Here is a 15,163-nt window from a genome sequence, read left to right as displayed (position 1 = left end):
GTATTTGGATATATTTGGCCACTAGATGGTGCAATGAAATAAAAATAAGGGATCAAAACTCCACTGCTTAATGTTTAGTATCCTGGAAAAATCTGTTCCAAGTATTCTTAGTCCTCATTTTAGCTGATAAACATCATAAATATTGTGTAATCATTCATTTCCATACTCTTATTACGGAATTACTTTGAAAATTCTGTCGTTAAAGTAAATTAAATTCTAATATTCCTTCAATACGACCATGACAAAGCTGCTTTTGCTTTTTTTGTGGACCCTACATAGTAAACACTTCAGGCCTAAGTTTTCAGTATTAAAAGGCAGTTCTCTAAACAGAAAACATGCAAGTAGTTCTTAAAGTAGGCACTGCATTACCATGACCAGCAGCACGTCCAGGCAGGGTGTCCCCAGCTGGGGCCTGGCGGTGCACTGCCTGTTACGTGTCACAGTTCAGGTGGGACGCAAGCCACAGAGAAGTAAGAAATCTCCGTAACTGCTAATGGCACATAATTCACATGGGTCAGTCAGAGCTTCGGTACCTGCCTCCTTTGGCATGAGCAAACTGGAAAGCATCCGCTATTCACACTAACGTATGTGGAAGTATCCCAGTAAGCATTTTATTGTACTGACAACTATTACAAGAAGAAAACAGGCCCTCTGGCATCCCTTTAATGAAAAGCGAGAGTGCATTTTATTTTACTGTGCTCTGATGCTCCTAAATATGCTTCCCCTGTCTATGCATGCATTGGCTGGAAGCACAGGATTCACATGAGTAACCACCTTAAAGCTGCACCCCTGAAAACAGGAACTTGGGAGCTGCTCCATGCAAAGTGTAGTGCCACAACACTTTACCTTGCCAGCCTGACGTCAAATTTCATACGCAAGTCAAAGTAGTATCTTTCTAAACTGTAGCAGCTGAGGAAGTTGACAGCTATAGCTTTTACTTGCAAACATCTTCCTCAGTAACAGTCAGAATGTGGCCCTGGGAAACCTTTGCACCTCTAGCTGCGTAGAGTGTCCCTTCTAGTTGGATCTAGTTGCACAGATTTCTTTAGATGCTTCTTTTCAGGTTATTTCCTTATATCCTCAAACTTCACCAGAAGAATACCTAGCAAGTATTAGCCCATCCTGACACGCAGTCCTTACTCCCGCTGTCTGTGCTGCTGGAGCAGTAATTAATATACCAGGGCAATAATGGTCTTAGCCATTCTCAAAAGATGACCTAGCTTTGAAGCTTGCTTTGCTTCTAGCTAGTTTTATTTCAGACGCCTCATCCATCCCATTTGCCACTAGAGGGCACTTCAAACCAAGCTGTCATTTCATATTAGTACAATTTATAAACATGGAGGGTTATACCCGGCCTAGAAAAAGTTCCTCGGGCTCTTAGCAAACTGCACAGCATATCTAATATACCTTTTCTAATGTTAGACAAACATGAGTTTTAAAGAAAAGTTTCCTACACTTGGAGAGCCAAGCTGGGTCCAGACCATGTCTTGTAAGTCTAAAACAAGGCTGTAGTTAGTATAAAACAGCTTGTTTTGTTTAACATAATTTGCACAAAAACAAGAACCAAACCTTTTTACTCACTATTGCTTAACAGATTCAGTCTTACTACAATAAGCAGTACTTTGTTTGCTTTTAACTTCTGAATCAGAGAGAATATAAAGCATGAATCAGAACTGAAAACAGCTTGGAAATAAATCTTACTGAAAGGAAAGCCTAGAACCAATCAAATACTACATGAAGCAAGACTAATCTGTTCATGTTTAGATAACTGATGCCCTAATTCACCACAAGCTACTCACTGAGAGCAGCCTTACTTCTTAACAACTGTAGGTGAACCATTTTTGTCCTATGTATTTGACGTCATATTTGCCAAGTTCTTTAAAAGCTTGGAGTACAAGTGCATGAAAGTCCTGCCCGAGGAGTGTCACAGTCAAAAGCTAAGACCTGGGGAAAGCAAAGATTACTTTCAAAGTCTGGTTGACATTTGACTTCTTGTCGCTACATAAACAAGCAGTTTATTAATAAGGCAGCAGGGTAGATAGATCACCTGCCGGCCCTACAGAAGTGGGAGTGACCAGCTCCCCGTGGTTTAGCAACAGAACAGTAGTTACCCAGTAGGCTGGAAATGTTAAATAGCCTGGCTCTTACTTCTTGAGGAGGAGTAGAAAAAAAGAGAAAAAAAAAAAAGCTGTTTTTCTCCTGAAACTGATTTTCTAAGAAGCAGAAAGTACCTTTAGAAGCTCAAGCACACACTTCAGTACAAAGAACTGTAAAATACACTGAAGTGAAATGCTGGTGTCAACACAGCGAAAAGCTGGCAGCTGGTATCACTGTTATCTGACTGGCTTTCTCTCCGTTTGTTTTGTAGGGGACCCTCCACATTATCTAATGTCTATACACAGAACTGGGAAGTGTTCAGTTATTGCTGCTTTTCAATATTGCAAATTTTGACACACCACCTTTATAAAAAAATAAGGGGGCAGAAAAGGAAACCGCTGAAATTGTTGTGACAATTTTTCTAAGTGAATTATTAAGTCCTTGGACCCATCTAAAGCAAGTTATTTTCAAAGTGAGGAATCTTACCTTAGTAGAACATCCTTGTTTCTCAACAGCGTATCACTGAAGTGCCAGTGCTGATCAAAATGTCAGTATATGACAAAACTCAAATGAGACTTGAGAATATGTTCTGTGTTTCCACGCATAATCCAGAGAGTCCTGTTCCCTAGATAGGAACATAAGTTAGATTTTAAAAATACGCAAAACACATATGGTAGTTTTATCTATAGAAATATTTTATACAGTCTGTAAATCTGCTTTAAATAGGCATTAATGTTTACCAAATCAAGTTGGTTTCATTTTAAAGGCTCAGTCAACATAAAACACTTAAGATTCCTATCATTCCAGATTATTAAAATGTAAATAACAACTTAAAATCCAATTTGTGTTTTGCCATATGCTTTGTAGATGTACTGTTCAGCCTCAATGAATTCCAAAATTAGAATGGTCATTTTTACTCGCTGGCCTCGAATGCCAACAAAACTGGACTGAACAAATAAATGATCAACCCTGCAGAAGAATGGCTAATTGAAAACGCAAATCGATTCAAATTTTTCATGGCTTAGTTTATTTGGCTTGTCATTTGAAGGAAATCTGCTCATTCAGTTGCCAACCCATAACTTGATTGTCACTATGGCAATATTTGTTTACTAAGACGACCTAGATTATACAGCTATGTGACTACATGAGGCTCTGTTTTAGCTGTTGTTGTTGTTTTCAAGGCAATGAAAATGTCAGTATTTGTGAAAACTTGAAAACATGCATTGTGAAGGATTAAAACCTGGAAAGAAGATACACGATATAAACGCCTACTGCTTTCAAAATTCCATGATTTTTTGAAGGCTGTGTCTCAATTTGTGAATGCCCTGGGTTGGCAATACCGATTCCACTACAACGTTTTCAGCTACTGAGCAATTAGTCCCAGATCCACCTACTGTGGATATATGGGATATGCTCACACTTTGCTACAGATTTAGATATTCTTAAGGAACTTATTAACTTATTGATACTTATATTGTTCAGTATCAAACTTCCAGGATCCACTTGGTTCCACTCCACATTCAGGAGTAGATTTATATTCAGATTAGCTTCTACAAAACCTGCTGCCACCTACATGAATTTCATCAAACTCAAAAATAGTTTGATTTGATGCTTTCTGACAGTGCCCCTTAAGTAAGTGTTGCCTGATCACAAGTAGGAAACAGTGAGCAATCCCAGGCAGGGAGATAGCAGTCTGCTTATCTGATAAGGCTTCAAAAATCAAAACATAGGGCTCAGGGGAAAATGTGAAACATTTTCAGTATAAAATCAAAGAAATAAAATTTAATTTTGTGTGAAAGTTTGCCAGTTTGCAGCTTTAAGGCTGTTGAAAAGTGACGACAAAAAATAAAACACCCAGTTTAAATTTTGACTTTTTTGAAAAGGTCCTCATGGAAAAAATATTAACCATCTTCCCTAAAATTTCAACCGCATCTTGGCTTCAGAACCTCCATAAACTTTCTATCAACTTCTCTTTTTGTTTCCCAGTTGTCCCAGAGCAGAGAGCTGAGAACCGTGTCGAGGATCTGGGGACCTGTTAAGCGGGTCCCACCACTGTCTTCCCCGGGAGAGCCTCTTCTGCTGGAAGAGGTGCAGGTGGGGAAGCCTGGAAGGAAGCACCTCTTTAGGAAAGAGCATGCAGAGTTCCTGCAGAAAGCATCTCCAGAAGGAAAACTTGGGAGGCCATAACCCTGAGGGCATACTGGAAGGTTTTCAGAAGTAACAGAAGGCCCTAGACCAGTAATGCGGCCCTGAAGCACGGTATGTAGGGTTGCATGCACAGAGCAGTGAAGCTCCCTTCAACTGAGAAAACACTCAGAAACAAAGTTTAATATCCTTTTCTTTTCCCCAGAGTAATTCTGGAAAAAATATCTTAATAAGCCTGCAACATAGAATCACCCATAACTGGTTGTTTCCTTGCATTTTTTGTGCGTCCCATCTCACAAGAGTGAGACCCTGTGATGCTTGATGGCAGCCTGGTCCACTACTGCTGGTTAAAGAGGTGATTCACGTTTCTTCTCCATGTGGATGGGATTCCAAGATTGAGTGTTGTCAATTAGAAAGGTCATCATAACATAACCCAGGTTTTATATTCCCACTGTAGGTGCTGAGGTTGTGAGTGGAGGCAAGTGCTCTCACGTCAGTGATGAACCTCAGGACTGGAAGTGAGCTAAGAGTGGCTGGAGCGGCTGCCTGCCAGTACTAATATGTACACAAAGGGTGTTGCTTCAGCTTCATCACATGCAACTTTTACCAAAGATACTAAAACAGCACTGCGCAGTCCTTCAGAGATTGGGCTAGCCTTGCAAAAATCTTTACAACAGTAAAAGATGCTTAGGGCCAACAAAAACATCATTGCACACATTTAAACTTCAGAACACATTGGTTTCTTGGCCAGAGGCCACAAGCCAATTGTTCAGCATGGAAGAAATTGTAGTTCAAGAAAAGACCCAAGCCAAGCTGTGCTCGGGTCTGTCCAACTCTATGAAATCAGAGTAGCGAATAACAAGATTTGGGCCTAAACACTTCCATTGTCTTTATGAACACAGCATTTAATGAAGGTTTCTGGGGAGTGCCAGTTCCCCCCCTTATTCTCTTTACTTCTGCAATGACATACCCATCGTATTCCCAATTCTATCCTATGACCCAAAACAGTGCAATGATAGTGAACCACTGCATGTTTTCAAAACCTAGATAGGGTGATCGCAAAATGATATAATTTTGGTTTTCTACAATACACAAGAAAAGTATGTGCTTCTGAAGAGCTAGTAGATTGTATATAGACACTTATGTAAAATATGTATTAGCCACTCTCCAAGCTGCAACTTTGCTCCTGAGAGTGAGAAACAAGCAATACATTTGGGAAGTCTGATGCAGCTCACTTAACTGGATTTTGCTTTGGGCTGTACCTAGAGGCACGAGCTTGCCTAAATAAACACTTGGGTGAGTCTCATTCCCAGCAGATCTGCAGCACTGGATATATGTTTCCATATAACAGCAGATAGTTTTGGTGAAGCCTTATAAAGAAATTCTGAAATCAATTTGAATAAACCCCTAAGATTATTACCAACTCACACATATTCTCTTCCTGCCAAGAATCAATTCTACCACACCCAAGTTTCTCCCTGATTTTCCTAAATTCAGGAGAATATTGCATCAGACGCCACATAAACAATTGGCCAGGCAGACTTTGTTAGATGTGCATCAAAGATGTCCAGATGTCACTAATCTGCTGGTCACTGAGCTACTTAAGTGTATAACAAGCATTCCTGCAATTCATCTGTAAGTATAATACCTTGCACTTTCTACTATTAAAATCTTATCTATTTCTAATATTTCAGTTCTTGTGGTTATCCAAGAAGTGGGTAATTTTCCTGTCTCACCCACAGTAGGAGACTCACCGCAGCTTTGTCTGAACAGTATACTACATTCATTTCAATTTTTGCATTTATGTTAGAACTTTAAAAAAAAAAAAAAAAAAAAAAAAAGGGAGATACTTGAGGAACCCTAGCTGTGTTTCTACCATACACAACAGTGGCCCTGTGTTCCTGTAAAAGAGCGTGATCTTCCTGTAAAAGCTTTAGATCACACCCTAATCTCTATTCAGTTAAATTTACTACTTCCAAAGGAAGCGGGCTTTTGAAGCTAACCATTTCCTATAATCTCAACAAAAAGAGAACAGAGATGAAAAGGCTAAAATTTTGATCCAAATTTGAACCAGACTTTATTTGCAGTTCAAAACTGTCCAACCAACTACTGTCTTCAATCTCTGTTCCTGGTTGTAGCTAACTCTATAAGAAAGAGTATAAGGACTGTCTTCAGAAAATTACCAGATTACTCTGGAAGATCAAAGATTCATTTCAAAGAAGAATCCCAAATGCTTGTTATCATATTCTCCAAATCTAATATTCACCTGTCATTAGAAAAAAAAAAAAATACCCCCATAGATGAATACTTTGCAAAAGATGAATCCTTTAAACAAAACAAAAAAACCTAAACCACACCATGACTGGCTTTGCAGATATATTTGTGATCTCATTATGGTTATTTAAGCTGAACATGTAAATTACTAAGTCCTTAACTTTCGGAAGGAAATGAAGGAGGAATAAAAATCGATTTAGTGATATAAATACTGGAAGTAATAAAGGCTTCATGTGACGTTTGACCTCCTGATAAACTGTGCTGCTAAATGATTCCTAGTTTCAGAGCAGTGATAGCATGGTTTGGCAAGTAAGAGATCGCTTCTATACCATACCCATGGGTAAAATAATTTATTCACTGTAGACTGAAGTCAGACTTTTGGGAGTTAGTAGACCAAAAGGGATCAGTCCCATACACGTTTTTCTGAGTCCAAAGGATGCAGTGATTCCTGTGATGTGACCCAACTATGCAAACTGATAAATCCAGTCAATTTTATTCCTTGAAAATGTAACTTAATAAAAATCCCTACAGTTACTAGCTTTTTTTACAACACTCCTATCTTACACATAGTGGTGGAATATAGAAAGACGCTTTAAAGTCTCTTGCAAGATTGGTTCCATCCTCTATTACAGGCTCTGCATCGTGCTTCTTGACAACATCAGAGAGAAAAAGGTTAGAATTTCCTTGACAGGGATGGGGGGTGTCAAAATAATAAAAAGAATAGGAAAAAATAAAAAAAGCACTATCGGATGCAAGTCAGTAAGCAACAGGACAGGAGAAACTGGGAGTTCAGTAGTACCAGGCCAGAATTAGGGCATAGGACCGGTACTCTAAGGGTTTTTTTCTCCTTCAGATTTATGGAATAAGTAGTTTGTATTCCCCAGGAGGCCTGAAGTGCTCCTTTCAAGTGTAAAAATAGCACTTCCAAAAGGGAATAGTTCAGGAACAAATCAGTCCTACAATTCAGTGGAACACCGTGTGTGAACTCTTAAACAAGCTGGACCCCAAACTAGTTCTCCCGTGCCCACAAATCTTTTTATAATCGTGCTGTGGAACACTACTATACACGTACATATGGCAACCTCCAGTCAGGATGAATTTCTGGACAGAAAATCCCCCACAAGCCAGCACAAGCAGCACTGAGGCCAAACTTCCTTCTTGTTCCCAGATTATTTTGATTTCTATCTATTTCAGCATTTTCTGCACATGGATCTTCCACCTCTTCTTTCTCCAGCTGCATTTAAGAGCCAAATTCTAGTGGATTTCAACAGGGACTCTCAAAAGAAAATGCAACGTATCCCCAACAGAAGAGCAGAAACAATCCTAAAACTATCCCTTAAAGATTCTCAATTATTTTCTTCTCTTCTGAAGGTCATAAAATAAAACAAGGGGGCAGTAGGGTCTTTACTGTCTTAAAACTTCTTTCTAGAGGTTGACCAGGTCTGTCAGTTTGAGACTATTTATTTATTTGAGGGTTTGTTATTTACTTTGAAACATCTTGTTAGTGAAAGCCCTAGAGGATGTACAAAGAAGAAAATGGGTTAATATAAAAAAAAGTGAAACCTGTGCAGTTAACCTTTGATCAAATGCTGAAAAAGCTCAGTTTCATGATGTTGACTGAGTTTTACATGATGTCATTTCAGTTGAGAATCCTCAGAATACCAAAAAATCTCATTTACTAATTCAAGGATGCCCTGACCAGTCACTCCTTTATGGTAGGATTCAACTAGGCAATATTCCACAGGAAGACCAACTTAGGAAATATTTTAAAGCAGAGTTTTCTCCCCTTTTCTTTATAATGTCTTTCCCGTGTGGACACACACATTTTGAGAACTGGTGGGAAGCCACCTCCTTTTCCCTTTATTTCCATTCGGGATAAAGCAGACTTGTCAAACTCTAATGAAGCCTTCAGCATAGTTCAGGTAATTAAGGATAAAGCATGAGCCTGATGAAGAGGAAGGGAAGCTCAGTACTGACATTCTCGCCACGGGTGGGAGCAGCTAGCAGAGATGTTTGCCACGGTAAGAGGAAACGCACCGAGAGCTCCGCTGGATCTGTTAAGGGTTACGAGTGCCAGCCATATGGAGCTAACTCAATATAACGGAGCATCTCTCGTGATGCTTTTGCCCAAACACATGAGCATTGCGGTGCTCCTTGACTGTGCGTCACGGGGCTTTAAATGTCACTCCTTCTCTGCCCCCTGCTCGCAGATGGGGTACTCCAGAGCCACGTGTCAATACAGACCCTCATGGCAAGTTCACAGTGCCACTCACAATTTATTTTTTTTTTTTGCTGTGGGGGTCAGGTATCTCACATGGAGACGATTTGAAGAATGAGACATTCACACTACAAATCCTGAATCAGGTAAGAAGTGAAATCCCTCTGACATCTTTGGGACAAGCGAAAGTTTAACTACTTTTTTACACCACACCACAATGCCTGACTGCCTTCACACTTGAGATCAAAAGCCTTCCTGAAACTCTGATGGTTTTCTAGTCAAGCTCTTTACTGGTGAAGCCTGAAGAGTGGGAGAGCGAGAGCAGGCTACTCACAGAAGGGTTTCCCTGTCACATTTGGGGCCGGGACTGCGCCCACACAGCAGGGACTGCTCCATCCTGCCGGCCTCCCGGCCATACACACAGCAGCATCGCTGCCTCAGTGAGCCCAAATCTTATGGCCACGTGCTAAGTATGGAAACGACCAAACACCACCTAAAATGCACCATCCAAACCAGGACTTAGTTGAAGATTCAGAACACTTCTATTTGGCTGTAGCCAGCTGGCAATCTGAAAACCAGGATTGCTGCTCATACCCAGAGTAATCCAGCCCCCAAAGCAATACCACGTCACAGTTACTGGGAGTTATGGCTAATTGGGGCTACTAAAGCACTTTCAAAACCAGCCTTTGTTTTTCATGCTCATTCTTTCAGAATGTTTGTGAAATATCACCCTGGAGTTGACTGCAGATATCTGACCTTAGGAAGGGCGCTTTAGAGCATTTACGATGTGTTAAATAACATTGTACAGACCTGCAAAGCCGCAGTTTCTCTGTGGCACGCTAGTAGGGAACTCCGAGTCAAACAGCAAAGCCCTAGCACTATTTCTTTCTCTCATTCAGCACTTACCCTTCTGCCTGCATTTGGTATCAAGAGGCTTATGGAACAGAAACCAACCATCATGATAAGAGCAAAGGAGAAACTGCTGCATTACAGCATTTCAAACATGCTTTACTTTGCTTTTATTTTTTCCTTTTAAACAAAAACCAAATACACACAAAGGCTTTTTGCTTTTAAAGAGAAAATAAATACACAGAAAGGCTCTTTGAAGGTCTCAGGAAAATACCCAAACAGAAAACAACTTTGGATCATAAATATTTACTAAAACAACTCTGTGGCTATATAATGTCTTTCAGCCTGGGATTTCAAAGTACTGGTTCCCGTGGTGAACATCGTACTCTGCAGTGTTTTTTCATGCTCAACAGCATCTATTTTTGAGCTGCCCAGTTTATGCCATAAAGTACCTCAAGTTTAAAATGCCCTCATATCTGCTTTAATAGTTTTTTGAAACAGAAGTTGCATCAACTGCTGTAAGTAACAAGATAACACTCGGGTACAAAGCCCTCTAAGTTTTGACTTCCATTACAATCACCATGCCAAATATTTTCCTCTGCATTGTAGTAAAATATTTAAAGATGGCCTGTCTTTAAAGTCAAGGATACGTATAAAATAATCCTGCAGATAAACTAAATCCCTCTATCCCATACTAGTTTTACACCAGAAAAAGTCCCATCTGACTTGAATTGTCTGATGGGCTGGAATAACAAACTCCAGAAGCCCAAAGATAGGCCTAAATCACAGAGTTTGAATTTGATGCTAAACAGAGCCAAGGTTTAGGGTGTCCATTACAGGACCCTGAAGCGTCAGGCATGACCTAAATTTCAGAGAAGAGAGAGTTGCAGTTGCACTGGCCAATTACTGAAAATATACAGGTATAATAAGACATCTCAATTCCTCTATCCCCTTCACATGTGAACAGCCATGGAAAAGTGCCATTTAATCACCTTCACACTTCTTTTTTTTGTTGCTGCTGATAATACAAACTTTTAACACTTTCCCAGCTTTGCAGAGGTGCATTAAATTGCTTTGCAATTTTGGCAAGCGTACAGCAATTTATTTAGCCAGACGTTTGTCGCACATTGACTGAAAGCAGCTTCCCACCAGGACATTCCTTCCCAATGAAATACCGTCTTATGCCTCCCACCCCAAAAAGCAAAGCGCAACTGCGGGGGAGAAATGCTGTCACCTCCTAACTGCAGCTGGTGTAATGCCAGAAACCGCTTCGCGGGCTGTGGCACAGCGATCACCTGCATTAACCAGAGCCTGGAGGACATCTTCATGTCATGAACTCAGAAGAGTTTAAATTTCTGGTGAACTATTAGGGTCAAATTAATTTACTGGCTTCCCTTCCTCTGATCGTGTATGTGGGCACCTATAACCCAGAGTTTAGTTTCGTTTGCAATGAAATATCCAGACTTTCTTAATGGATATGGCCATTTGACAAATTAACCTTTCTTCTTTTTTTTTCCCCTCCTCCTTATTGCTTTTTGAATATAGGATTTTCCTTTTCTTTTTTTTTTGAAAATAATAGTCTACAAGACTTGTCACGGCCACTTAAACTCCTCTAACATGCAGATCAGTAATAAAACTGCACTATAATGCACAACACCAGAGTAATTTATGCACAAATCTAAATGCATTCACATGGAAAAAGCAAAAAATTGTAAGGTACAACACAGACAATAGAAATTGCACAGATTAGTATCTAAAATCTGAAAACAACAACTATTACTGGCCCAGCAACAGCAATAAAAGAAGATGCAAAAAATCACAAAGGTCATGTCAAGTGCTTTGATGGCCTAAGTGGGTTAACTTTCCCAAACTGTTCTGGCAGTCATCTATATCCCCAAAAGGCCACAATTAACTTTCTAAAATAAATTAAAAAAAAAAAAAAATCTAAATATAGAAAACTATTGTAGAAGAGTTGGGATTTTTTTTTTCTTGCTTTTTGTTTGAAGAATGATTTGCAGCATTATTTCTCATGTGATTTCAGTGGACTTTTGAATAATACTTTCAGAAAACTAACGCAGGGTTACGGTAGATTTATGTTTCTGAGCTTGACCATTGTGTTTGAGGAATTGCACGATAACCTGGTTTTGGTAGGCAAAAGGACCAATATATGCTACAGAACCTATGTTATTTGTTAACTGAAATAAAACCTCCACACAATGAAGCTGTAAATTAAACACAGCAAGAAAAATAATCCCCAGCAGTTACTGAGTTTCAGATTAAGGTATCTGCAATCCCTCTGTGCTGGAGCATACCCGATTTGTTCCGCTATAAGACACAGGTGACCCACATAAGCTCTGTGTAGTTCCAGGTACACTTCAGCCCTGGATGATCTTGTAGCACGGGGGCAGGGGAGGTGAACAAAAAAAAAAACCCAACCAAAATCTACTGATAGACTCCACGGCTACAAGATTGGACCTTTTATTGCCTCAAAAGACCAAAATAAAAGAATTTTCTTCAAGCTTAGAAAACTGTTCGCAACTGTCAACTTTCAGAACTCGGAAAACTCAAATTCCCAAATTCGCTCCCTCTCCATCAACCAAGTTTCATAACTCCTGGATTCAGGCAAAACCATTTGAAATGGTAGTATAAATGAATGAGCTGTGCATCACATTCTAGTCCTCTTAATGCACATCGCATCCACTATCAAACCACACAGAAAATACTCTTCAATTCATTCACAGTTAAACTAAGCAATGTTCTACATCTGCATAGAAATCCGCACCCCAAGTTTAGCGGAGATTAACCCTTATACGCTGTAAATTGCAAATGTAATTTGCAATTTATTATTGTAATATTGCAATTTTACACAGAGTAATTTTCAAGACTATTTCCAAGACAATGCCAGAAGTACTCTCAAAACTTTCTGGTTTTCAAACCAAGCTGACGCAAAATACTCATTTCAGCTCCACAACTGTAGATACACAGTTACTGACAGTGGTTTAGGTGAAGTTGGCTTCACGAATGAGCATGTCTTCCCTTACGCATGTATAGTAAATCTGAAAATACAGTCAGGAATTCTCTCCGTTTTGCTCACCTGGCAATGCCCATTTCATTTTGACAATTTAGTCCCTTACAGCCATTAAGAAATACCCATTAAATTTGTGTTTCCCAAAATCCTGAAATAATTTATTACAACATTCTCTCAACGGAGACCCGAGTCTGGAAAGCCAAACTGGCTCCTAAAGGCCCAACAGGCTACATTAAGGCTCAAAGCAGTGAAAAAAACAAATTAAAAAAAAAACCCCTCGTCATAGTATCTTTTACGTTGCCCACATAAGCAGCCTAGTGTTGATACTCTTTCTAATTAGAAGTAACCCAAATAAACTGCTTAGAGGAAATGAGGAATAGTTGCTAATCAAAACACATGGGTTCAGAATCAGCCGCTTTGACTAAAGTCTGAACTTCTTTATGTTGAGATTACATCAATCCCCACTACAAGGTACAATTTTTAAACAGGAACAAAATACTTGAGACATTATATTTCATTAGGAAACATTCCATCCCACACATTTGTTTTTCTTCTTCTCAAATGTTTAGAAGTCCAGATACAGTGCCTGTAGTACCTCCAGGGTCTCCTGCCAGAACTGCAATATATAATAATAATAATCAGCCCAGGCTCAATCATAAGTGTGTTAAAGAAATGCCACAATCATGATTTATCCTTAACCAGACCTGCACACCTCAAAACATTTGATTAACCTAATAAAAAAACCCTGCAAATTTTCAAGTTGCCATATCAGAAGTTTTTCTTTACTTTCTGAGGTTTGTTTAAGGTTGCCAAATGGTCAGATCAGTTTACCACCGAGACATCCCAAAAGCACGTAGGCCCAGAAATGCGCAGTTACTGGCCTCTTCTCCAACATTACAGTTTTGCCTATGACCTGCTAGGTAAGAGAAAGATACAAGATACCTACAAACCTGACCCACAAAATAATACTTCTTTTTGAGAAAGAAAATTATTACCAAGTTCCTTTGAGTCCCAAACATGGTTTATTATTCAGTAGCCTGAAACTAGTAACTAGCGCTCTAGTTTTATAATGTTGATCCATAAAGCTTATTACATATCATTTAAAGAAAGCCATCTAGTTACTTAATTTCTGTGCTTGCTGAACACATTTGAGACTGGAATTTTAACTAGCATAAACTATCATAGGGGTGATATGTTAGGTAGTTTCATTTTCATAACATTTTTCAATACATAAATTTGATACTAACATATTCCCAAATATAAACAAAACCTTTTTTTCAATTAGCAACAGAAGAACTAGCTACATATTTAAACAGAAAATGGAGAGTATTTCTGTTTGAAATAGAATTTTATAGTAGAGATTTGTAAAAGTCTTTTATTCTCTAATGGGAGAAAAGAATGAGGACAGTAAAACCACTCTGAAAAATTCTACATTACTCATGTTGTTTTTGAAACACACAGGAAAACTGACACTAAAAATATCCACTATTGAGTAAAACTTACTTTGTAGCAGATAATGCTTTCAACAAAGACTCCAACACACTCCAACATTTGTAAAGACTGACTCCTCCTAAGTAAAAGTAACCTTTCTGAGGGAAAAGAAACCTTAGCTCCATTTGAAATCCAGATTATCACTTAGATTTTCAGCTGCTGCAAATCTAGGTAGCTCAAGTGATTTCAATTCCCTTTGACTTCAGTGGAGCTCATTTTGAGTTACACCAGCTGAGGACATCCCTGTAGCTGTATTTACTTACGGAGACCTAATGCAACAAATCATTTAGGGAATGGTGATCCATCTGTGAGGACTGCGCAGCTGTAAGTCAGAAGCCATAGTCAGCGACCCTAGAGATGGCCAGGAACTGAAGTCATTTGTGCAGTTCCGTTCTTGGTTGTGTTTGGTTTACAAATGTCTTGCTTAAAAACCAATGCTTTGTTGCTTTGTAAGAGAATTGTTCTATTTCTCCAGAGAACTAGGTAGCAAAAGAAGGAACAGAAATTTTGAGTACATCTCCCCCCCACTGATTACTAAGGATGCATAGCAGACACCACAACAGAGTGCTCTTGGAGACATAAAGCCTCCGTGAGGTTCACTGGTCCAGTTTCATGCACCTAGCCAAAACTCATTAGTAGGAATGCAGCTGCCCTCGGCTTCCTATGATAGAAGTGACTCCAGAAGTATTTGGTTTGCTCCATCAAATGGCCCTGCTATCCTTTACCCGGAAAATAACTTCACTGTTTTCTTAAGTGACTTTAATGATGTTCAAAACACCTAAATGGTTTTCATGTTTATATGAAACTCTACAAATAAAACTAACAGAAAAGATATTTTGTTACATTTCAATAAACAAAAGACATCCAAGGCTGAGTGATCAATTCTGCCTACAATTATCCTGATGTAAATGAAGGAGTGGGGATATTTGTATGACATGACTAAAAGCTAGCCTTGATCTGATGAGATGTAAGTGAGAACAGAATTTGGCCTACAGCTACGAAGTGTTCAAGTTTAAAAATCTAGCTTTATCCTCACAAGCAGTCTGCACTGCACAGACAAA

General features: G+C 39.2%; 1 long non-coding RNA gene across 1 annotated transcript in view; it reads right to left on the bottom strand.

The window, feature by feature from the left end:
* Positions 1 to 589: 589 nt before the first annotated feature.
* The window catches only part of LOC142087188 (uncharacterized), a 116,899-nt gene continuing 102,325 nt past the window's right edge, over positions 590 to 15,163 (bottom strand). Inside the window, exon 3 of the long non-coding RNA XR_012675358.1 lies at positions 590 to 2,722. This is a non-coding gene — a long non-coding RNA (uncharacterized LOC142087188). The remainder of the gene's footprint in view (positions 2,723 to 15,163) is intronic.

Source organism: Calonectris borealis, chromosome 12 (assembly GCF_964195595.1).
Source record: "Calonectris borealis chromosome 12, bCalBor7.hap1.2, whole genome shotgun sequence".
Classification (NCBI taxonomy): domain Eukaryota; kingdom Metazoa; phylum Chordata; class Aves; order Procellariiformes; family Procellariidae; genus Calonectris; species Calonectris borealis.
This window is presented reverse-complemented; position numbering and strand designations above follow the sequence as displayed.